The following is a 20,529-nucleotide window of genomic DNA, read 5'->3' on the forward strand; positions in this document are numbered from 1 at the left end:
TAAGGATCAATTCCAGATGCTGCTGGACATGACCTTACAGAGAGGAAGTTTAACCTAGCTACCCAACCTCCTCAGGTGCGACAAAGGTGGGGACGCAGGGGCATGTACAAGAGGACATTCAGGCCTGGAGCAGGGGTAGACTGCCAATCTACTGCCAATCTCAAGGCAATATTTCCAGGGTTTGGACACACCTTCGCCCCACTCCTGCTCTAGCTGTCTCCCCATGGCTCCCTGACTCCCTAGCCCTACAGGGATAGATATTTTCCTTCTGAAATTGAAAGGCATGGGACAGTGGTTGGGAGGTGAGGTTCTTACTTTGTGTCATAATAAAGGTTTGTGAAAAATGAAACTAAATACATACTAGATGCACCTGTGCCCTAACTATGACCAGCAAGTTCTCTGACTAGTAAGTTCTCATGCCTGTGTGATGGGATTGGAGTGTTGTGTTACTTTTTTATTTTTCTGGAACTTGGTTATTTGCTACACAACTGGTGAGCTAACACTGACCACAGATGAAACACTCTTGCTGAAGCACTATAAAGTAACAGGCACAGAATTTCAAATCCCCTTTCTTCATCCTGTCCCTACTTGCAATATAAACCCTGTCCCTTCTTTTCTTCAGCATGCAGAGCACGAGCGAGCAGGAGACATCAAAGCTACCTCTCGCTGTGTCCTTTTGGAGGAGACCTGCATCCCTGCAATTATAATTCCCGCAAGAAACAAATTTAAACCCTACAGAGATGTAGCTGAATTTATTATTATAACAGGCTTTCAGATAAGTAAGGATGTCTGGAGACAGACCTGAGAGCCATTTAGGATGCTGTCTCTGGGTAAAAAAGAAGCTTCAAAATCATAAGAAAAAAGAAAATGTACTTTTATGGAGGGTATTTACAGTGCAGGGTCGGTGATGTGAATTGGAGAACAAGAAGAGCTGGTGACCATTGCAAAGTGCCTTAATAGTCATTTGCATGGTTCTCAGATGGTGACAGAGCATTATAAGTGTCGGTGTTGCTAGGTACAAACACAGCTCCTCCCCTCTACTGGGTGGCCTTTCCCAGCCACTTCACCCACTGTCTCTCCTGCTCTTCCTCTATGCAACGAGAGTGGTGGCAGATTGTTTCCATCATTCAGAGTACTTCAAAGGCAAAGAACTTGTACTTTATTCTTTCTCAGATTTAACAGTATTGACAAAAATCTAGGATATCTTAAAACCTTGTCTATGGCCCAATGCTAATCTCATCTGATGTTTTTAAAACAACACACGAAAAAAACGATTCTATGCTGTGGGATTTTCTTTCTGGTGTTGTGCTGATGTACTAAAGTTTCAGATTTTGGAGTTTTGTCAAAGAGATGTTCACTCTTAAGTGTCTTAATGGAATTGTATGAGAATTACATTAATGTACATTGAGCGCCAAAGCAGTGCTCTAGCATGGTCGATACACACAGGATTTGGCTCACCCTGAAACTGTTATTCTTGGCATTCATTCACCCACTAGATGCCAAGATCCCTAAGGGAAACATGCCTGTTTCTCACCACTGTTCCTTAGATTGTTCATGTCCAGTAAGTAGTTGATTGCCAAAAGAATGAACAGAAGAAAATGCCATTGTAATTCACTGGCATACTTTATTTTTGACTGTGGGCGTGTATCTATGTTTCTCGAAAACTACTTGACAATCTGTATCAAGTTGTGAAGATGTTGAGGATTTGTTGTGGCTTGGAGACTGTACTTCTAGGAACTTATCCTAAGAAAAGAACTAAATTCATAGAGCAGAATTGATACGGATGGTGTGTCTGCCACATATGAATCAGCAAGGGGGACTAGAGAGATGGCTCAGCCATTTAGAGCACTAACTACTCAATTCCAAGCAACCACATGGTGGCTCACAACCGTCTCTAATGGGATCAAATGTCTTCTTCTGGTGTGTCTGAAGACAGCTATGGTGTACTCCTATATAATAAATAAATCTTTTAAAAAATAATTCAGCAAGGTTATGTATGTTCTAAGTCACAGGTATAGTACGTTGTGGTTTGATGGGTGCTTGTAGTAATGCATCTGCATGCCAATTCGACAATATTGACATATTCCTCACGAGCCTTTATCATTAGGTTTGTGGAAAACGAATGAGACTTTCATATAAACAACACGAGTTTGGTTTTTCTATCGGCCTCTCTGTGACTGACATCAGGCAAGTACTTCATCTATAAGCCTCTGTCTCCACAACTATAGAGTACAAAAATACCAACTGTCTCACAGCTATGCAAATAATAAACTGCACATAGAAACTCCTTCAAACCACAGACGCGATTCTGAAGTGGTATTCAGGCACAGGCGTGTGACATGATTCGTGCATCACCTAGAGTTTCAGTTAAGTAGCTAACTAGAGGGACGCTTCAGTACGAACCCAGAGCATCCCAGGAACAGATCCAGAAATCAGTCCCCTTGCTTTTCAAAATTGTCGACAATTTATCCTATTTTAAGAGCTTCCTTCCTCCCCACCCCCTTTTCTGACAGCCCGTGTCTGTATTCAATCACTACCTGTCAACACAGTTTTATTTGGTATGAATAAATACAGCATAATTAGCTTGGAGATGATTCTCTTAATTACAGTTGTAGAGGTGCCTTATTTGCTCAGCCTTCATGTCTGAAGAAGATGACACAACCTGCCAAGACAACTTAAAACCGAAAGTCTAAATTTATACATGCCATCCTTCTGATGTGCTCACACTATTGCGGCTTTGCCCAATTTCTCCTGACAGTTCTCCATAGTTCAAATACATTTAGCCACATTCATTCCTGAGGACAGTCTTGGGGTGCAGAGTACTCTACATGACTGTCAGTCTCTTCCATAATTAGAACTGATGCCTCAAGGAATGGAAAGGATACACGGCGCTCCCAGCATCTACCACTACCCTGCTCTCAAAGTCACGTGAGAGAATGTATTGGAAGACAAGGCGCGTGGCTGCTTCCTAGCATTCAGAAATAGCCAGTGGGTCATTTTTTTTTTCATGCAGCCATCCATGGCCGTCTTTTTCTGTGATCTCTTCTATGACTGTAGCCCAGACTCGGAGTAAACACAATCTGAGCTGTAAATGCTGTAAGTTGCTCAATACATGTGGTAGGATTTAGACAGAACTTCCCCTGTCACAACCATTTGGATCCAGTCCTACCATCCATGCTTTGGACCACCAGAGACGCCTCGTAGGCACCAGCTCCTTTCCTTTAAGATGTCATTGTAGCTTTCTGTCCTCAACAGTTCTGACACCTGCACACCTGTCTAAGTCCCTGCAATGCCCCTAGAGCCTCCTCTCAGGACACTTTCCCTTCTGCCTCAAGAGTCCCATAAACAAAAGACACCATAGATGAAATTTCCCATCAACTGCTGATTTGAAGCTCTTTCTTTGGCCGTCCTTTTTAAAGAATCTATTTGAGTGTAGTATCATTGAAGTACACTTTATACATGTATGAAATGGCATGACAAATCCTATTATGATTAACACATCCCAATTAGTTTTAGATCGATTTGCTCATTCTGGCCCTCTTGTTACCAATCTCTTTCCAGTCTCAGAAGTCATTTTGCTCTTCCTGGAAGTCCAGGGTGGAGCTGATCCCTTCTTTTTGCTCTTCAGTGCTGTGGAGGAAGTTTAACATTTATGTTTTTTTGCTGTTTTGTTTGTCCATAATGTTTACCTTTGTTCTTTTCATCAGGTTCACAGTGATATCCTAAGTTTTTCCTTTTCTTTCTAACTCCTCCTACTGTAGTCTCTTTTCTAAGAACTTTAATCTTTTAAAAATGGTATGTAGCATGTTATCCTCTAGTTCTTGTATACACCTTTATTTCCCAAAGATGGGACTAAGATTAAGCAACTGTGTGGCTCCCTAACCAAATCAAATCAGTTTTTGTTAATAAAGTTTTATTAGAACTGTCCTTATTCTTTCCTATGCCTTTGTGCACAAGGACAAAGCTTAATTGACCTCTAAGACTATGGTACCGAAGTTTAAACCTTCAGTCTGCTTCTCTAGACAATTACGTTCCCTCTTATCACTGTAGTCACGTCTCTGATGTTCTCTGTTCTCACATTTGCTCTGTGCTCACATTTTCTTCTGAGTACCTTTCAGTTCATTCTACCACAGATTTTCTACTTTATTTCTATATTTTGACCTATTTATGACTTAAGAGGTCTCAGCTTATTTTCTTTTTGACTCACTGTGTACAATCTTGATAAGTGATTTCTATGTTATTGAGTACAATGAGTAAATGGAATTGAAATTCTGTGTCAGGTAAGTCCAGAGTGTGGAACAACTGGCTTTAATGCTCTTATTCTTGTATAATCCCATGTGCTTGTCATTTTAATAAAAAAATCCTGGGGCATTTCTTTGAGTTAGTTTGTAAGACACAATTTATAACTTATGTAGGGAGGGTATACATGAGCATACACCTCCCATCCAGGATAATTTAGCCAGTCTGGACTTGAATACACATTAGGTCATGGCCACTGTGTCCCTTTAGGTACAATCTTTATTGTTAGTGGACTTTTTTTATCCTTTCTTTTTACACAAGTTTTTCATTTTCAATTCTTTGAAGGCTGTTTTTTCAGGGGTCCAGACTTCCTTAGACATTCTTATCACTGTTTCTAAATGTCTGTTGAAACTGTTCCGTACTCTCTGGTTGGTCTGTCGGTCGTCTGTCTGTTCTCTCCTGTGCTCACTGTCTCCAGGCTCTAAGAGAAGTCCAGGTCTGGTGCTGACACACATGTTCAAGTGAGAAGAAGAAAGTTCCATGACAGTGCTTGACACCGTTGTCGCATTTGTCTCAACAGTGTGTTCATAATAATACACCTGTAGATTTAAGAAACACAAAGGACAGTCTGAAATTATATTTGGCATATCACAAAGTCTAAAGTATTAGTAATTAAGTTGAAATTTAGAAAAAAGAAAGACAGAAGTAGGTCAGCCTGAGCCTACCCTGTCTCTCCTTATGCCCATATTCTGCCTCTGCTTCCTTTTAGAGTGGCTTAGGTTCTCTGGTTTGTTTCAGGAGGAAAACTAGATTACCAAGATCTGTGTGGTAAAATCCATGAAACAAGCAGTACACCATAACTTCTTGGAAACACTCTGTCCCATCTGTCATGATTTACTTGTCTCAAACCACCACAGTATTATTTCAGAATATGTTCATTTTCCCCGAAAGTGCTGGGTTTAGCTACATTTCAGAGTAGAATGATTATAAGTAGGCATTCAAAGGACAGTTTCTCTTTTATACGTATTTATTGAAATTGCTTTTCATGTGGTAATAAGGTTTATTATACTAATTAGTCATTTATTTTTGTACATTGTAAACAAATTTATATTCCAAGCTGAATTTACGGATACATTTATAAGGGATAAATAAATATTAAAATAACAATTTCTGTTATACGGTATACTTAGTACCCACTTAATTGAGTAAATTTTCCTTTCCTATGTTTAAACTTGTCTTGAAAAGAAATTAATTTTCATATAACTTTATGAGCCCACAAGAAAATGACAGATTTTCAGACCAGCATCCAAGTGCCATCTGCTTGCTTTTCAGTCATGTACAGATTTTGTTTTACAAATTACTTAAAACATAAAGTAATTGTGCATAAACATTGAATACTCCACCCACACGTGCTGGGCTGCAGACTTGCAGCACGACTGGTGTGGCAGTTGCTGTTTCTTCTCCAGTTTAACTGATTTAAAAGACAACAAAGCAGACGTGAGCAGCAAACATTAATGGAAGTTGCTCAAAGTTTGCGCTGCTTCTAATGAGATGGTCAGGAGACATTCTGGATCCCTCCCTCTCCTCTGCCAGGATCACTAACCTTACAGGCGTATGAAGTCACTAAAAGACAATTCAGAAAGAGAAAAGCAACCATGCCAGTATTCCACACCAAGATGCCTCCATTTGTCGTCCCTTCTACACACATCCCATACTTTTTTTTTTCTTTTTTCTTTTTTTCGGAGCTGGGGACCGAACCCAGGGCCTTCTGCTTGCTAGGCAAGCGCTCTACCACTGAGCTAAATCCCCAACCCTACATCCCATACTTTTATATAGGCATTGAAGACGCCAGGAAAGAGGGAGGACAGGGAGGGGAGAAAGAGATGGACAAATACACGGGGGGGGGGGGGGGGGGGGAGGAGAGAGTGGGAGTTAGGGAGGGAGGGAGGAGGGAGGGAGGAGGGAGCTCAGGCAGTAGGCAGTTCCTCTGAAGCTTCCCCACACCAAGTTTTCACTGTTAAGGCTAATGGGCCGCTTTCTCACATCACACAAGAAGCAACTGAAAGCTTCAATTCCACCCTCTTTATAGTTTGACTTTTATCTTCAATTCTTAAAAACCAAAATTCACCGAACGTTTCAATAGCGTCCCACGAAAACTCCATTACAGTAAAAACGCACACCCCCTGCACACGCTTTTGCTCATGCCACAATTCTTTGTTAGAAGCTCCAATGTAAGATGTTCCCCTGGAGTATAGAGGAAACCTCCATAGTGAACCTCAGGCAGCAGGAAGGATAGAACCAGGCTGGTGGCCCTAAAGACACATTCGTGGCCAGGCCCTCCAGCTCAGGGCAGGAGTAAGGGTCCTCCTGCTGTTTGTGGAGCTGCTCAGACCTCAGTAGGAAGGAAGCAGAGGCCTGCGTGTCAAAGGGGGAGGGCTGTGCTGTCAGACCTGCAAACCCAGCTGTTGCCCACTCCAAATCCTGGCCTTAATTACTTTCATTTCCAAACAAGGTAAGAGTGAGTCAGCATAGAGCCCTAAAGGACAGAGAAACAAAAGTCTGAAAATTAGAAATTAAATAAATTGGAAAATAGGAAATACAGAAAAATTGATAAAACTAAGAACAAATTCCTTGATCAGAGCAATAAAATAATAAAGGCTTTCAATAAATCAAAGATTAAAAATAATAATAAAATATTAAAAACATTAGCTTACAGAATCATAAAATATACAGCAGATATCATAATTGTGAAGCTAAATTTATTATGGAAAATATTATATAACTTGATAATCATAAATGATTAAAGTCTCAAGTAGGTTGAATATTTTCTGGCCTTATTAAAAATGCCTCAAAAGAAATCATTTCAATGGTGTGAAACACATGTAAAAAGTAAAATATTTGTTAAATAATTTAGTTTCAAAATGACTTTTGCAAGTTTTTGAGACACAAGTAATATATAATAATTAAAATTAGCACATAAAAGTAGAGCAACTCTCAATAAATTTAATAAAATTAGGATAATTTTAAACCACAAACTCATTAAAAACAGCTCTGCAAATAAAAGTACTGGAAAATTCCACTATTGATTTAAGAGAGTAACCTCATTATATCATATCCGGTAATATAACACTTCATAAATATTAGGATTCCTCTGGCAACCGTTTCAAACTACAGAGACTCAATGTCACAACAGCAGCAAAACACATTTTATAAGGTATTGTTTCTAGTGTAATTCTCTCAGTTCTAGCCAGCAGAAGTACACAAAAGTGCTAACAATGTGAACTGGAGAAGGAATCACTGGGTCTAATCATTGGGTTAACTCATCAGTGACTGCCCTGGGGACACAGTCCCTCGAACGGATGGATAGCAGTGGAGATGGTAGAAAGCCCATACATTCAGATAAACTTGGTGGGACAACCTTGGTTCCTTGGTATGGCAAATGAGAAAGAAACCAGAGATACCTAGTGCTATTATTTAGCTCTAATAATCTCTCCCAAAAGTCTATGTGCTACAGGCTAGTTCACAACTGGTGTTAATGGGAGGTATTGGGACACAGTAGGCACGCTTTAGGTCACTGGTGACAGCCTGCTAAGGAGATAAAAAATGCCAATACTTTCCCTCTCTTTCATGGCTGCCTTGGAGTAAGCAACTTGTTCTGGCACATGCTGCCTCATGGAAAATACAGCAATGGGGCCAAACCTGCAATGAGTGAACCTTTGACCCCATGAGCTTTTCCCTTCTAAACTAGTTATCTTGTTCAAATTTAAGTAATGAATTACTACCTTTAGCATAGTATTTATAACAGTATAAAAAACGAATAGGAACACTTTATATAACAAATGGAAATTTAAATATCACATCGAATACATGACATCTGTGATGGCTTGAATATGCTTGGCTCAGGGAGTAGCACTATTAGGAGGTGTGGCCTTTTTTGGAGATGTGTCACTGTGGGCGTGGGTTTGGACCCTCTCCATAGCTGCCTGGAAGTCAGTCTTCCACTAGCAGCCTTCAAACGAAGATGTAGAACTCTCAGCTCTGCCTGCACCATGCCTGCCTTGATGCTGCCATGCTCCCACCTTGATGAAAATTGACTGAACCTCTGAATCTGTAATCCAGTCCCAATTAAATTTTGTCCTTATAAGACTTGCCTTGGTCATGGTGTCTCTTTACAGCAATAAAACCCTAAGACAGCATCTTAAGCTTCCATATTCCAAAGAACATGTCAATTAAAAGCTTTTTTAAAAAATCTACTTGGAATAAAAATTTAGGAGTGGTCGCATAATTTTCATTATGTCAATCAGTTTATGGCAGAGTAGATATGGTTTAGAAGGTACAAGGAACTGAATTAACATTGCAGATGTCAGGCTAATAAGGACAGTTTAAACATCCAAATTGGAATACATTTTTGCCTGAATATTCAAGGTTCTTTACTGAAGGTGATTCAAAGTCACAGGGATGTTTTCCATGATTAAGAAAAGGACCAAAGTTCCCCAAAGGCCCCTGATACCTCTTGCTGTTCATACTTTTCTGACTTGTTTTATTTATGCTCCTTCCTAGAAAGCTGTATTTTGTTGTTTCTTTTTTTTAACAGCACTATAAGATGTTACTCTGCTAGAGAAACATGTACCCAGAGCGTAGCTTTGAAATAAGTAAAAGTAAAGGTTGGAAGAACTAAACGGCGAGAACATTAATTCATGACTCCATTTGGAAGTCCATCTGCAGCCATAAGCCAGACACAGGACTCATTCAGAGTATGGGAAGATTTGCACAAGTCTCAGCAACCCAGTAGAAGGCAATAAAGATACCTGTTCTAATAGTTAAAACTTGAAGTGATACATACATTGAAATATCTAAATGACTGTCATTCAGAAAATAAAAATTAAAACCACATTCAATATCATTACACATCTTTCATGAGCACTTGCTGCTCTCCCTGGGGATCCAAGCTCAGTTTTGAGAATCCACACGGTAGCTTCTAACTCCAGCTACAGGATATTTGATGCCCCTCTGGCCTCAACTAGCACCAATACAAGTGCAAGATGCATAAACACACTAATATAATAAAAATAAAAACGAAGAAGGTAAAATGCTAGACTGAATAATTTAGAAAAATCAGAGTGTATTTTCTTACAGTTTTATAGGCAGAAAAGTCCGAGATCAAGTTGCTGTCATGTTCAGTATACCTTGCAGGCATCTGTATTATAATGGTACTTTCTTATGGTGGTGTCCTACTTAGAAAAAATGGCAGGAGCAGTGGCAAAATGGATCTGTGAATCCTTCTTTTAAGGGATAACTAGTCCTGTGGGCATTTCATAATTCAACCCTGCCCTGAAATGGCCCCACTTCAATACTGCCACATTGTCCACTTAGCGTCTTCACATGAATTTTGAGAAACACCAGCATGAGGGCTACTTTATTGCAAACTAGCTGAAGTTGCCATTATCTCTGGGATCCAGATGGTATGAACAACAGCTTCCACAATTGTCAATTCTCCATCCTAAAGTCAGACCAGCACAAGAAAGTCCAATTTAGTAAGGTTTATTCATCAACTGTCCCTGAGGAAATAAAACATTATTGTTATAGAATAGAATTATTTTGAAATTAGCCATCATTAGTTATCTAGGCCGAGTCAACAATCATACAATTAATCAGTACTCAGTACCTATATGACTCAATTAATACTTATGGATTCTGAATGTACTTTCCGTAGTTATGAAGTTGTTTTGCCTATTGCAGAACAAATGACTGGGAAGATTATTATATATTAAAATTAAGTAATTAGGATTAAGTTTATTCTACTTCCCTCATTATAAATGTAGCTAAGCGAATGGGTGCTAATTTATTATTAAGTGATTATAGTATCAGAGTCCAATTTCATGCAGCAATATTGTTAATTCATTTATGTTTTTCCATCAGGTAATTAGATAATCTTTGCAGCATTCTAGCATTCTGCTTGTTAAAAATCTAAGACAACTCCACCTCCCTCTGACTAGTGTTCATGTGCGTCAGCATTCTACCTTTATTGTGCCTTTCTTTTTTCTCAAAATTTATTTTAATTTTTTCTGACAATGTATTTTGGTCATATTCTTTCCCCTCCCCTACTCTTCCCATAATCTCCCCTCCACCACCTCAGTTCATATTTTCTCTCTCTTAAAAATGAAAAACTGGGCCTAGGTTCTTTACACTCCATTGGTCTACACATCATGTTTGGTTGTGGGTTTTCTGTAGGGTCTCTATTTACTATAAAGAGAAACTTCTTTGAAAAGGTGTGATGGCTACACTAATCTGTTAATATAAGGAAAATAGTGTTAGGAATTAAGCCTGTATAGCAAAGTAGTAATAGCGAGTTCTCCTATAAAATCATGACCTACTTACTAGGCCCAGATGCTAGATTTTAGTACCGTACAATTTCTCCTCGTGTTTAATGTGGGCCTTAAGTTCAACTAAACAGCTGATGTTTACCCCAAACATGTGGGTTTTTGGATATCTTGTCCTGCTGGTCACTGTTGTGGTTCATAAATGTCACGGCCAGGAAGTACTGTTTAATGGCCCTCTACCCCTTGGCAGCTGGCGTCAAGCTTGCAGCTTGGTAGTTTCTGGTATTATGGAAGCTGGATCCCAGCAAAGAGGCTTTTAGATTAGATACACCTGAATATCTGAATCCAGTGTTCTGAGTTTGGTGGCTTCAGCATGAGGGACTCACCCTCACCCTCTGAGTGGCACCCAAGGGCTACTACATCAATAATCTATATTGTTTTGGTGAGTCACTTGGACTACAACAATGATCCATTTGATGATAAGGGTTTTTTGTTGGTCTTTGCTCTTTTTTTAATTGGATTTTTAAATTTACATTTCAAATGTTATCCCCTTTCCCTGTCTCTGGTCCTTAACTGCCCTATCCCAACCCTCCTCCCCCTTCTTCTATGAGGCTGTTCTCCAACCTATCCACCCACCCTTTCCCACCTCCCCCACTGACATGCCCCTCTACTAGAGGGTCCAGCCTTGGCAGGACCAAGGGCTTCTCCTCCCATTGGTACCCAACAAGGCTATCCTCTGCTACATATGCAGCTAGAGTCATGGGTCTGTCTGCTGTGTACTCTCTGGATGGTGGTTTAGTCCCTGGGAGCTCTGGTTGGTTGGTATTGTTGTTCTTATGGGGTTGCAGCTCCCTCAATCCTTTCTCCAACTCCTCCATTGGGGACCCCGTTCTCAGTTCAATGGTTGGCTGTGAGCATCCCCCTCTGTATTTGTCATGCTCTGTGGTCTTTGCTTTTTAAGGGAAAGAATGTAAGTCCAAGTGGCACAATACAGAAACTAATAGATTCTGGGTAGCCCTGTCCCAGTGAAAACATCTTCAGCCCAGCTCCTGTATCTATGGCTCAGGGGACATCACAGAAGAGGGGACAGAAACCTGTGGAACAAAAGTACCAGTTCGTCTGCTGTGAGACCATTCTTCCTAGAAATGGCTGCATCAGTAGACATACTAACATGGAAGGGAGGAAATCATATGGGTTATGAGGAAATCTTTCCCTTAGGTAAAGAACTACAGTCGGTTAACAACTGATGGGAGAAGGGAAATTAGTTTTTCTCAGGAATGAGCCATCTAATTGGTTATCTAATACAAAGTGGTCAGAGCTGGAACCATATACACACAAACAAAGAGAGACTTGGCTGTGATATCCCTACAGATTGCATAACAGTAATCAGAAAGAGGCTATCAGTTTGAAAGCTAGCAGATGAACATGCAAGGAGAGAGAGGAGACATGGAGATGGAGGGAGGAAAGAAAGGGAGGAATGTGAATATATTTTAAAATTAAAAACAAAAAGCACACATGTGCACATGCATGTGCTTATACATATACAAGTCTATGTGTGCATGAGTACACACACACACACACACACACGAGCAGAAGAAACAAGAAGTCCATTTTATGTTGACTACCTGTTCCTGAGTGGCCTGCCCGGGGCTGTGGTTGGTTCACGTGTCCTTCCACTGAAGACAAGATTTTTTTTCCTCTTCCCAGCATTTATCAATTGCAAATGCCTTGCTTAGGGTAGGAGTTTGTGTCCACTTCCCCTTCTCTTTGCTGGGATGTTGTCTGGGTTGAACATGTGCAAGTCTTGTATATGTTGTCAATCTCTGTAAGTTCGTATGTGCATCAGCCCTGTTCTGCTTGGGAAAAGCTATTTTCTTGGTGTTGCCCATCACCTCTGTCTCTTAGTCTCTTTCCACCTCCTGTTCTGCATAGTTCCTGAGCCTTCATGGCAAGAGGATGACACAGACGTCCCATTTCACTGTCTACTGTTTGGGATCCACTCTATCAATCTCTTTCTTGATATATTCAGCCAACTGAACACTCGTTGTGATAACTGCTACTGTTTTGTTTATAATTACCATATTTGTACTCTTTTCTATGTGTTGCTTTTATTCCTGGTTTTTACTTTAGTTCTTTCTGAACTTTGTGATTTCACTTGAGCACTTTATGGCTCCACGGCATATCTGTAATCCTCCCTGTCCTTTGCATCTTTCATCAGTTTCCATAAAGTTTGCAATATGCATTATTATACAATGAGGAAAGGTGTTGATTTTCCAAAATGACAAAACAGCCTTCAAATAAGGTATTTTCTTACAAATAGAACACAAAATAGGGGAAGGGAAATGCTATAAAAATTCAGAAGAAATATATGAGCTTCTTGTCATACTTCATTCCAAATACTAGGATAAACACATGTAGCAAAGAGGAAGCCAGCGAGGAGAGAGTGCACAAGAACATCAGCAATGAGGGAGCCAGTGACCAGAGACCACAAGCGCATCGGGATCTCTGGCTCTGCTCAGGCCATTCAACCACAGCAGAACACACTTTACAAAGATTAAAAGATAGAAAACCATACAGTAAGCACAGTTAGATCACACTGAAATTAAATTAGCTGTCACTAACAGAAAAGGAGCAGGAAAAAAAAACCCAAATACTTGGAAATTATGCAGCATACATTAAGACTGGGGTGTTATATAAAATCCAAAGAGAAACTTCATAATATTTTAATTTAAGTAACAATGAAAACATTTAAGGTCTGAGAGACAGCAAAGTTGAGAAGGGAATTTGTAGAATTAAATGCATTTGAAAAGAATTTTAAGTAAAGTATTTAAGTTCCTACCTTAGAAAACTAGGAAAAGCAAAAACAATTAAATCAAAATTACCAGAAAAGGGGGCTGGAGAGATGGCTCAGTGGTTAAGAGCACTGACTGCTCTTCCAGAGGTCCTGAGTTCAATTCCCAGCAACCACATGGTGGCTCACAACCATCTGTAATGGGATCTGATGCCCTCATCAGGTGTGTCTGAAGACAGCTACAGTGTACTCATATAAGTAAAATAAATGCTTTTTTAAAAAATTAGCAGGAAAAAACGAGTCTTTCAAAATGTGGTGCTGAAACCATTATTTGCAAGTCAAGAAGACTAAATCTAAATGTCTACTTTACACAAAAATTACCTTAAATGGATAACATACTTAAATGTAAATTAATAACATTTTAATTAAATAACTGGTTTAAGTTGTCAAAGTACAGAATTCTTGGTGAATTTTCAAACAGAACATTAATGTGAATGGCCAAGATAGACACTGCAGCATAAGCTGCCCAGCAAACTGAGCACTGAAAGCTCAGAGACAGGAGAATTGTGAATTTGCTGACTGTCTGGGTTATATAAAAGAGAAAATTGGTGCATTTTATTTTGTTCAAATATAAATTATTACTCTGTGAAAGTGACAAAAAAATAGCACAAGCTACAGGATTGAAGAAAACATGTTCGCAATTCGTTTGTCTGGTGAGGGAACAGTGCCTAAGATAGGCACAAGCACAGAAGCACATGGAATGGTGGTCGTCACCAGCCACTAAAGAAGCAAACATTCAAATGTGCAAGCCTGCTACTTCTGTCTCAGGATGGCTTAATCTAATACCTGAAACAAAGAGAAAGTCTCTCTCTCTCTTTTCTAATTGGGTATTTTTATTTCCCGGTTTCCCCTCCAGAAGCTCTTTATCCCATATTCCCTTCCCCGGCTTCTATGAGCATGCACCCTCCCACTCCCACCTCCCTGCCCTAGCATTCCCCTACACTGTGGCATTGGGCCAAGGTTCTCTCCTCCCATTGATGCCAGACAAGGCCATCCCCTGCTACATATGTGGCAGGAGCCATGGGTCCCTCCATGTGTACTGTTTGGTTGGTGGTTTAGTCCCTGGGAGTTCTGGGGGGGGAGGGAGGATGTTTGGCTGATATTGTTGTTCTTCCTATGGGGTTGCAAACCACTTCAACTTCTTCAATTCTTTCTCTAACTCTTCCATTGGAATCCCTGTGCTCAGTCCAGTGGATGGCCTCGGTATTTGTCAGGCTCTGGTAGAGCCTCTCAGGAAACATCTATATCAGGCTTCTGTCAGCAAGCACTTCTTGGCATCCACAATAGTGTCTGGATTTGTTGTCTGTATATGGGCTTGATCCCCAGGTGAGGCAGTCTCTGGATGGCCTTTCCTTCAGTCTCTGCTCCACACTTTGTCTCAGTATTTCCTTTAGACAGAAGCAATTCTGTGTTAAAAATTTGGAGATGAATGAGTGACCCCATCCCCCAACTGGGAGCCCTGCCTAACCTCTGGATATGGTCTCTAGGTTCTCCCTCCGATTTGTTCAGCTAATCTCATTCCTGTTAAGTCTCTTAAGATGCAAATAAACAGGGCTCTTGTGTAATATAAATTTAATGTCTTTAGAAAGCAGTTCTGTACACCCTAAAACCAAAATGAGCAGTGTTTTTAGCAATAGGCCCTACCACCAAGTCATGCTGGACAACCAAGAGAAACAGGAGTGGCTTGTGTCCTTTGGGTGTTGCTGGGATGCACTGATTAGTAACTCGTAGGGAAGTATCCTGTGCCCTGGCACTTGAGATTTTCATTTAGTCGTCCACATCTTTTGGAAGCAGGATGGTGCAGCCACAAAACCTCACTGACCAAGAAACTCCGGCTTCCTAAGTCCTCTGGCCTCCTAAGAGTACCAGAAGGTACTGTGCAGGCTTTCAGGGAAGAAAAGTCATCAGTAGTCTCAACCAGTGCTGAACCATGCAAGTGACAATACTGACCTGCCAGGCAAGATGTGCTCATTGCCGCAATAGTGGCATGATGGTTATGGGGATAACCAACTGCTTTCTGACCGGGCGGGGAGGGGGGGCTGTTCCACAGAAGTAAGCCTGGTGGTCAAAAGCCTGTAACTAGGGCAATTACAGGTACTTAATGGGAACTTGTTGTGTTAAATGGTCACAGTGTGAACTTGCCTTCTAAATATTATAAATGTTTACACACACACACACACACACACACACATTTGGATTGCTCTCTAGTCACAGATTTAACTTTTTGCAGTGGGTAGTGTGTACTAAAGGGATACATAGATGCCCAAAACACCAAGTATAAATAGTCCTGAGTGGCCACTGGTAGATGAATCATCTAATATTAACCTCCCCCGTCCTCACCAAAGGCTCAGGAACATTATAGAGGAGTGGCTAAAAGGAATGCAAAAGCTGACAGACAAGGAGGGCGGCCATGAAATACCACCATTTAATGTTTTAAAGGTCTGCGTCTCAACCCATTTTTCATTAGTTTAACAAAATACTCGAGGCAGGCTGCTTTATTAAAAGGGAACTTTATTCAGTTCCTAGTGACAGAAGTTTAAGAGGGTGGGGTAGACTACGTGTCCCAGGTAAGTACCACTTGATGGATAATATTGTTGCCAGCAATATACACAATAAATGAAGCCAGAAAAACTGCTCAGGTTTTGCTCTCTGTATTGGAAAATCGGAACTGACAACAGCAATAACCCTAACTTCTTCCAAGGACACACTCCTAAGTGAAACTGGGATTTCCTGTTAAAAGTTCTACCTCTTACTGTTACCATACTGAGAATCATAGTTCACATACCTTTGGGGAACGTATTCAAGCCACAGCAATCAGTATCAACGCAGTGTATCTGAAGTGCACTGTGCAGCTACACGGCTTCCGTAACATACTGTGAAACAGTGCACAGCCTGGTGGTTGCATGAGATATGCAATCTGAGCAATTCTCTGACTAGGAAGGCTAAAGATACTGGCCAACATGAAATGCCTCTCAAAACTTAATAAAGCATATTACCACAGAGTTCTAAGCAAGAAGAATTTGTTTGTTTCTTTGTTATCTCAGCCCCGAGAGACAGACATCTGGTACCTCAAATGCTTGTAGATTCTGCATCCTGAAACTGAGCCTCCAGGAAACCCAGAGTCAGTTTTTTCCTTAGCAATGCATTTAACAATGAGAGGGAGACAAGAGAAATGGTGTAATCCTCTCTTTACAAGGCTCTGAAAGAAAAGCCTTCCTATATGACACAATACAAATTGGTACTCCCATTAGGATTGTATTTTATTTTTATTGGTATTCTAGGAACCTTTTGCTTTTTTATGAATATTATGTTCGCCAATAAGTTCCCAATAATCTGTTTCTTCCTCACCTGAGTCATAAGATTAAAACACCCCCAAATGCAGATGCACTGCACATTTTCAGGGGAACCAATTTCACACTGCCCATTAGCAGAGTAGACCTGAACACACAGTGATGAAGGCACCCAGTGAGACCATGAAGAACAGGACAGTTCCTGTGTTCTGTTATGGACTCAGCAGCACAGATGAGATTTTAAGTAAAATTAAAAGGAAAACATAGATTTTGTGAAAGAACAACAAACGAATAATTTCCTGACTGTTTTTTTTTAATTCTACAATAGTAGGAAAAATGAGAAATGACTTTAAAAACAGCTTGAGGCTCAGGCAATCCAACAGCTAGATGTTGACCATTACAAAGAATAAAACTGTGCTGCGTTGAAAAAAAAAAAACATTTAAAAAATCCCAAATCTGAGTAGCGTAAAAATGAAAACTATTAATCATAATAGCCCAAGGAGGACTAGTAACACTGGTGCAGAGAGCAATTCAGGTAAGGACATTTTCAGAATAACTAAGGCAACATATACATACAGCACATAATGGGACTCCATACCGTATTATTTTCCCATTTCTATAAATGAGGCTACCATGGTACAAAGCAGTTGCAGTATTTAGTCTATGATCACTTATTAAGCAGCAGGGCCATATTTCTTGGAAGACGAGTCCTCTGAGTAGCACTCTCAGGATACGGGCGTTCAGAGCACTTGTAGTACGTCTTCTCTGCAAATCACAGATACTAGAATGAATTGGAAGCAGATTGTATCTTTAAGTTAAATCCTGTGAAGGAAGATGATAAGCAGAAAGAAGAGAGGATATGAAAGGCAGTTTGAAACTAAGACAACTTCGTGGTGCATCTGGCAAAGGAGGTAACTGTGTAACCAGGGAGGAACTCTTTTGTGAGTTAGGTCCATGCATGGCCCATGGCCCTCTGAGCATTCATCTCTAACAGTGGAGAAGAGGCACGTGTGTGCAGGGTATATGTACAGAGGGACAGGGTACTTGAGCACTGAGTGCAGAGAGGCCTTAGATTTAAAAAAGTTTAGTGAAGCTGATACATGAATGTCCTTAACAGAAAGTATGTAGATGTCTGTCTGAAGCAAGACCTTCTGCTGCCAGGAAGGCCATACAGCAGCTGCCCCCGCCCACTGGAAATGTAAGACTGGAACTCAAGAGAGACAGTGAAGCTGAATATGTAATTGACCATCATTCCAAAGGGGTAATTGCTGAAGCTTTGAGTTCTCCACACGAGAGGGAAGAACAGTAAAAGGGAGAATAATAAAGGGAAGAAAGGAAGGATGGGAACAAAAAGGAGACGGTATCTAAGCAGAAGAGCAGAAAAGGCAAAGGACGGAGAAGGGTCACATAAACTCACTTGTGTGTAAGTGAAGGTACGGGTGAGTGTGGGTGAGCCCACTAGAAGTACAATACTTAGAAAAATATTCAATCTGAGGGAACAAATGCAACTTGTTCCCTCAGAAATATTAACGTAACAGGAAAGGGCCAATGTTTATTGCAGATGTCTGTTGATTTTTAAATTTCTAACGAATGTTTTCCTAACTGTGGTGTCCTCACACACATCACTAAACATACTTGTGTTTGGGGTGATGTTCTCAAAAATTTTAGAAGCAAAGAAATCTGAGGAGTGAGATTTCTGAAAAATGGCTTTTCAATGTTGGGGGCTTCTAGTTTAGATTCCAGTGTCAATACTTTACAGGGTATTCGTAGGGTTCACGTTTGTGGGTGTATGTGTCATAAAATAAAGCTAGTGATGAAATGTATGTTGTGTGAGCACATGTGCACCGTGCGCATCAATGTGGGTACATGCATATCACTGTGGACATCAGATGGGAACTTTCTGGAGATCACTTTTTCCAGTTTGGCGAATCTAACTCAGGTCATCAGGCTTGTGTTGCAAATACTTTATGTAGGGAGACATCTCTGGCCCAAGTAACCAATTAAAGGTAATTTTAAAACAATTTTAAGGTTATAGTATACCATTTTCCCCCTTACTGTACTCCCTTCAAACTCTTCCATATACTGACGCCCTCTTTTTCAAATTCATGACCTTTTAAAAACACTGTTTATTACACCCGTGTTCCTACATGCATAAGCGCAACCTGCTTTAGTCTGTATAGTATTACCTAGATCTGTATATGTCTTCAGGACTGGATGTCTTTGGGATTGGATAAACCAATGGTGTGCTCTTCCCTGGGGAAGCCTACTTCTGCTCTCATCAGCTCTTAGTTGCCTGTAGTTCTGAGGTTGGGGCCTAAGGATTCCCCTTCAAGATTAGCATGTCCATTGGTATTATCTTTGCTCAGGTCATGTTTAGTCAGCCATGTTAATGAAGCATGATGAATGTAGCCTCTGACATCCCTACAGCAAACTGCCTGGTCCTCTGGCTCTTATAAGCTTTCTGTCCCCTCTCCTACAATGACCCCTGAAACTTAGGTGCAAAAGTTGTACCATAGATTTATCAGTTGGGAGTGTGCTCCACAATTCTGTATTCTGATTGCCTGTGTTTTTCTGTAACGATCTCCCTCTATTGTAAAGAGGAATTTTCTTGATGAGAGGTAAGGACTACACTTATCTGTGGGTATAAGGACAAATATTTAAAATATAGTTAGGGACCATTCTGGTTTAGTAACATGGCAGCTGTAAGGTCTCTTCCAAGATCTATGACTTCTAGCCCTAGGTAGCTGGCTAAGATTTCCAGTAGCAGATATGATTTCCCTCTTATTAAGTGGGCTTAAGTCCAATTAGAGAGCTGTTGGTCACCACCAAGATATGTCTGCCATTATTGTGCCCTTAGGACTATGGTACACTGTTTGTCACTGCTGTGGTTCACAGGTAGCTGAGCAGGACAGCTGATTCCCTTCCTCAGAAGCTTACATGACCCCTTCTAATTTACTATGTCCTTGGACAATACATGTCCAAGACATGTGGACAGTACATGTCTTTTGTTGAATACAACATGAACTTCAGACACAGGGCCCAAAGTAACTGAACTAGAACTGACCTAAGAGGTTTTTTCCCTAATGACCAATAAAGTAATCTTTTATAGTGGCATTAGTTTCAACTCACACTGAAAATATTTTTCCTATTCATTTTCATATCCTCGACTTTACACCTAAAATTAAGCAGCAAACATACACCTCTGTGATGATAAGCTTTTACTTGGTGTTATTAGCAAGGATTACAGTAATTCTTAGTCCTTAAGGACGGTGGAAGACATACCCCTGAGCAGTAACTGGGGGTGTTGCTCTGTGGTTGCCAGGTAAGCATTATCATCACCTATGAACTTACTTCTTTGGCCCCTAAACTTAAAGAATCAGTAACTCAGGGGTTGAAGCTACCAGCCAGCAGGTGAACGGAAATGCTGATAACTCTGACACCTCATTTTGGAATACATGTTGGAAAGTTGTAGAATGAACGTTTTCTTGTTTAAGCTCTCTGCTAAAACTGCCATGAAGAGTAAGCCAAGTTTTCTGAAGCTACTGGTTGGCAGTGTTTTTACAATAACTATTTAACTTAGTTAAATCTTATGATTACAGACATGGATTCTAAAAAAGTCGCCAAATGGAATAGACCACTTATAAAAATAATAATGCTTTAGTTCTAAAATTTTAAGTAATATTGGTTTCATTTCAGAAAAAAGTTAGTGTTGTGTTTCTTGTTATGGTTTTTCTAACTGTTCTTCCTAAGAGGGTGAATGAAACACAGTATAGGGCTAATTACCTAATTATAAACATTATACATTTATGCACACAATAGTATAAAATAT

At 40.3% G+C, this 20,529-nt stretch overlaps 1 protein-coding gene across 1 annotated transcript in view; it reads left to right on the top strand.

The window, feature by feature from the left end:
• The window catches only part of Vwc2 (von Willebrand factor C domain containing 2), a 140,640-nt gene that overhangs the window by 117,970 nt on the left and 2,141 nt on the right, over window positions 1–20,529 (top strand).

Source organism: Rattus norvegicus, chromosome 14 (genome assembly GCF_021556685.1).
Source record: "Rattus norvegicus strain SHRSP/BbbUtx chromosome 14, alternate assembly SHRSP_T2T, whole genome shotgun sequence".
In the NCBI taxonomy this organism is placed as follows: Eukaryota; Metazoa; Chordata; class Mammalia; order Rodentia; family Muridae; genus Rattus; species Rattus norvegicus.